The sequence below is a fragment of the Vespula vulgaris genome, chromosome 2 (genome assembly GCF_905475345.1).
Source record: "Vespula vulgaris chromosome 2, iyVesVulg1.1, whole genome shotgun sequence".
NCBI classification, from domain to species: domain Eukaryota; kingdom Metazoa; phylum Arthropoda; class Insecta; order Hymenoptera; family Vespidae; genus Vespula; species Vespula vulgaris.
In genome coordinates this window covers 11604058-11610057 of record NC_066587.1, presented here as the reverse complement: position 1 = coordinate 11610057, position 6000 = coordinate 11604058, and the positions used below count along the sequence as shown (strand labels likewise).

The 6000-nt window shown below is 32.1% G+C and overlaps 1 protein-coding gene across 2 annotated transcripts in view; it reads left to right on the top strand.

Annotated features, from left to right (window-relative positions):
* The window catches only part of LOC127072876 (eukaryotic translation initiation factor 4 gamma 3-like), a 40395-nt gene that overhangs the window by 24474 nt on the left and 9921 nt on the right, over positions 1 to 6000 (top strand). The gene's annotated exons all lie outside the window — the stretch shown is intronic.

The window sequence follows — 6000 nt, the reverse complement described above, 5'->3', positions numbered from 1 at the left end:
CGTTGTCGTTGTCGTCGTCGTCGTCGTCGTCGTCGTCGTCGTCGTATTGCGAGGTAGAAGAGTGAAAGTGGAATCGAACAGGAAGAAAAGAGAGAAGTAGAAAAGAATGTGAAAAATATTTAGAAAGACATAGAGAGAGAATATGTTCGTTTAGAGAGGGTGAATAGATGGTAGAAGCGGGTGTGGTATGGATCGGTGACTTGTGGGTTTTTGAAACGTGCGAGAGGAGAATTCGACAAACTTAACCTAAAAATCATGCGCCCGTCTTTAGTCCTTTGATACCGGTCGCGTGTATAGTTCGAAGGGGTAGTGAAATGCGTCGTCATTAATAGGAAGAGAACGTTCTTTAACTTGTGCTGCATCGTGTTATTTCGCCTAACAACGGATATTTAAAAAATGTCTATAAGAATTTAATGTACGAATAAAAATTTTGTTTACGTCAATCGAGAAAAGATTTTTTTTTTTCTTTTTTTAATGAATGATAGGCATCGATAGTACGGTTAATGTCTGAGAAGATGTTCGTCGTGACGTAGTGGATATTCTAGTTAAAAGAATCATGTTTTCTCGTTCGTGTGCATCGCGTAGTATAAATACAATGGCGAAAGTATACACATGATTCTTTGTCGCTGAAAACAACCGTATGGTTGGTTAACCATCGAAAAATGTTTTATTTGTCTCTCGTATATTTCATTGTCAAATTTCTTTGGAATGTAATGTCGTAGTGCATCTTTCATGAGTAAACAAAAGTTTTTCGTATAAAAACTCGATTTCCATATTCGTGTCGAATATAGTGGTGGTTCTGTTTGAATCAAAATGGGAAATAAAAAGAAGGGTGAGTTTTTAACATTATTTCATATATTTTCAGAAATTTTTCGCAAATAATGCAAGAAACATTAACCGTCTAGTTCGAATCGATTAAATTTAAATAAATTTTACATTTTTGATAATTAGAGAGCACATGGGAAGGACAACCATTGTTAATGCGATAAATTATAATAATTTTAAATACGAGAAAAGTCAGTATCAAAAACATACTACGAGTAGTGTTCGATATATTGATCGCTTTTGTTTCTTTGAATTTGAAAATGTTTCAAGTTATTATTATTATTATTATTATCATTTTTTTTTCTTTTTTTGAAATATTATATATGGGATTTCCCGCGCACGCATTTTCGTGAGAAAACTGGTATAATTTAAAATCTGTTAATACAACGCGACACAAAGAGATGCGAGAAAGACTAGACTGGTTAGTTGCTGCGAAACTGGTTGACGACGAATTACGAGAACGCGCGGAACTTCCCGAATATGGCCGATAGGTAAAGTGGTACCACATTCGGTCGCTGGAGGGAGACGTTGGCGATTTGCTCTTCGAGCAGGCGTCGAGTTCTTCCAGTAGCCGGCACGTGCTGTACCAGCCGGGTACGTTTCGTCTCGTTCTCCTGTTTCCTTTTCCTTTTTCCTTCTCCTTGTCCTCCTCTATCATCCACTTGTCCGTCCATTTGCTCGTTTATACATACGTTTCTTTTCCATTTTTAATCCGTAATATTTTTCAAGTTCTTTTTTCTTATCAAGCTTCTGAACGAATATCAAAGCTATTCGAATGGATTTTTACTTAAATTTGGAACTGGTCTCTATGTACTTTTATGTTATAAGAAATTTAACAATTGTACATATTTTTTTTTAATTTTTTTATTCTTTAATTTAATCACCGACTAGCGCCCTTTACACGCTTCTCGCACCTCACATTTTTTTTTTTACATTCTTTGTTTTTTATTATTTTATTTTTTATTCCTTTTATTTATATTTATACGAATTTGAACAAATCTTTCAATCCTTTCTTTAATCCTTGGAGAGAGATAAGTGCGTTTCTTGTACTTAACACGTGTCGCATTCGTCGTACTTTTTAATACGAAGTTATTCAAAGCGGATGTGACGACATCAACGACGACAGAACAACCAGGCAAATTTCCGTCTACTCGAAATGTATGTATATATATATAATATATACACACACATACACACACGATTTACTGTCTAAATATGTATATACATATAAATCTGTTTATATTAAAATATTTCTTCGGTTACTAGGCACACATTCCTTTAATATATTACTCGTACGATCAAACCTAACCAAAAATGTCGTCACGCCGCAACGTGGGCCCGACATTTTGTTCTCGCCATGCCTTTTACTCGAAAGTACAGTGTGACGGTAGAATATTCGTCGATGGTTAGCGAAACATATGCTTATTATAAAGGATTATACAAAAGAAAAAACATTCTTATATTTAGTATCTTGTAGATAACAGAAAAATCCTGTTGAAAAATATTTAATTATAAAATTGTTCATTAAGGGATCACGAACACGATTAAAACAACATGGCCGTTCGAATATGGATCTCATGGCTTTGATTGGAATGACAATAATTTTCAGTTTTTTTCTTTTTTTTGGATTATCAATTTCTATTTTGAATAGTGGAATATATGAATAATTATTATTATGATAGATAATAGATTTTTTCAATTAAATTGGATACTCTCGGATATATTAATTTTGTGTATAAATCATTTTCTTATTCGTGATTATATTCCAAAGAAATGAATGTGTGAATTGTTAAATTGTTTAGATCCGTTTTCTTTTTCGTTGTGTTTTTCTTATTGAAAATAAGAAAAATTGCGAATAATCGTGAATAAAACTCGTCGTAGTCGATGGTAGAGCTTCGAATTTGTTTCCAGACGTTCTCTTCCTCCGTCGTTCTCTTGGAAGAAAACCGCATGCGCCGTGAACGGTCTTTAGAACGCATGGGGTCATGGCCGGGAACGTATATCGAGTCACGCATACGCATGGCTACGGTTAGAGGACCTCCGTTAAAGCCGTTTCACAAGAGCACGCGTCGTGTCTGTGCAAAAAATACTTCCAGTCTTTCGGCGGTAACCTTGAAACTTCTCTAATCGCATGAAAGATTTACATAGTTCATTGGAGATGTTGCCTTTGTGATCTATGATCCATTTTTATATTCATTACATAGAAATATCATTCTAAAAACGTTTTCTATTTATTTTTTATTATTATCATATTTTATTTTTGTTCTTTCGTAAATAGATTTATATATATATATATACCTTTCGTAAATAGATGTATGTATATATGTTTATATACAGTTATATTATAAGAAGAAAAGATAGATAAATCTTGATATAAATATTAGAGAAAATATTAGAAAAGTTGAATCGATAAATTAAAAATCTGATTTTATTTTCTTTTACCATACGGTAAATATTAAATAATAGAAATGTCAGGCCAATCGTTTCGTTCGTTTTATCTAACTCTGCGGAAAAATAAGAGATAGGTAGTAGTAAACAAGAAAGAAAGAAAAAAAAATCAATCTTATGCGTGCGTTCATTGCAATGCTCTTTTGAGATAGCTACCTCGACCTGCTTTTATAAAATCTTACTCAACTTACTTTCATGCATCGAATTAACTGGCATCTCGTGGTCGATGCTTGCGCTACCAGGAACCATGATCGGACTCTCCGTTGTATTATGCGTTTTAAATAAATCGATTAATTATTCGCAATTGTTTCTAATCGGGATATATTTTTTTTTTTTGACTTTTAAAGCGCATACAGTCTAGTATAATATTCTTTATTCATTGTAATCGGTGATATAGTTCATAACAAAAGCTAGTTTATTAAACCTCTGATGAGACAATCTTTTATCGTATCTACAAACAAATTATATAATGTAAAAATTATAATATTATTTATACTTTAAAGTAAATATAACTTTTACTTGAAAAAATTTGCAAAATTTTAGATATAAAGTAACAATTAGCGCATTGATAACTTGCTATCAGATACAAAAAGTAAATACATTTCAACGGCCATGTTCACATAATCGAATTAAGATTATTATTCAATCTTAATTCAAAAAAATAATTCAAAACTCAAGAAAATTGTTAATATATCAAAATTAAGCACAACACGTAGTAAACGATATTACACTATATTCCATTATACGATATTATAATAACGACTTATACAATTTTACATTTAATAATTACATAATTTTCACGAACGTGCAAATACGAGTATACTCGTGATCGATTAACACTGATAAATTGTTCTCGATAAAATGAAATAAAATTGATCGAATATAGTAAATGATTTGAGGACGACGAATTAGTTCGTCACGAAGATTTCATTGTTCTCTTGATAAAAGAATAATAATGACAAAATTTTATATCTATTCTTCCCCGGTTAATAGGGTGAAGTTACATGGAGTTGTGGAGGATTAAAATTGTAGAAAAATGATCGAAATCGGATGACATAATTTTTTATTGCGACGAAAAGAATCAATAATATGATAATCATCATATTTATCATTATCCTATGAATCACATGAATCCTTCAGAATCCATGCTACGCGTAGGTTAAATTACATGTGTAAAATGGTCCTTAGTGCGCTTGCTCAGTCATACGACCGGCGAACAGAACTAATTTAAGAAATCCTATGTCGCGCGTCTGTTGGTGTGCGCCAGTTCACAGGTTAAAATAGATGCGTGAAAGCCGTACGGGGATACCTTCCAAGTGTTTTCCAAAGTGTTCTTTAGTTTCGTGCTAACTTTCTGCCAAGGATTCTTTCTTAGTTTTTTAAACGATTATCGTACAAGAAGGATTTCATAATAACGTAAATCGATGAAATCGTTTCTATTCAACGAGATATATACATAAATTGTGTGTGTATATATATATGTGTGTATAATATGTGTCTGCGCGCGCGTGTTTATATGTATTCAGTGATGATAGTTAGAAAAATTTGGTGTATGTTCTAACGTATTTCTTATATTATTTAGTCCTCGTTTCTCATACTATATTTTTTTTATAGCGAAATGGATCTTTTATTTTCCTGCAACGTCCACACGGAAATCGTGAAGTCGTGCACTACCGTTTTTGGCTCGATCTTCGGTTTATAAATAAGTTTTAAATCGGTGTTCTAGTCTCTAAGAAGTGAGAGGAGTGAAACTTGAGTTTTGTGCGGTGGATTTAATATCGTGACACAATGTAATTTTTATAATATACGTGTTTAATACGTTTAATCAGATCGAATGAGGAATAAAGATTTTATTTTATACTGTCGTTATAATGACGCGCTAATAGGAGTAATTATAGTCAATTTGTTGGGATTGTGAATTGAAAAATCTTAAAGAAAGAAAGAAAGCAAGAAAAAAAGGGGAAAAATGAGTAGCAGAACTCGAGCGAGCAGTGGCTCGAGATCGAGGAGTCGCAATCGACGTGGTTCCAGGGATCATGGTACATTGAACCATCTTGCACGCGAGTGCACTTTCTTTTTCTTTTCTTTTTTGCATTTTATAAAAAAGAAACGAAAGATCTAATTAATTAATCGTCTTTATCCTTCTTTATCTTGTTCTATTTTTTTTTTTATTTTTTAAAACTTTGTCATTTAACAATATATCCTTTATTGGAATGTCTCTACATGCTGTGCGAAGAAAGTTAAAATTAAAAATGAATAAAATATATGGTTTAAGAAATAGTAACGTATTGTTATACCATTGTGTTCATATTTATTTTGAAACGATGAATCGTTTTTGTGGTATTAATTATTTCGAGTAAAGGAATCAAATAATGCTGCCAATATAGTTAGAAAAATTAATGAGGAAATTTATAATGAATAATCATTAAATAAATATATCATGAATTATTTTGTTAATGATTGAAACACATTTAAATAAAGATAAGTCCAAGTGTAGAAAGTCAAGCTATGTAGTGTACTCTGCTCTGTATCTATAATTATCTTTGGCTGTTGGCCGGAATACTCACTTTTCTACCGCAGCTTGTGCACCACTTCTCAATGGTGCTGCTATTGCAATAAGTAACAGTTTTCTAATGACAATGAAAATTATGCCTTATTATAGCAAATCTTCTTCTATGTCCATGTAAAAGAAAATCATGATTTAACTAAATCTTTCTCTATCTTTTC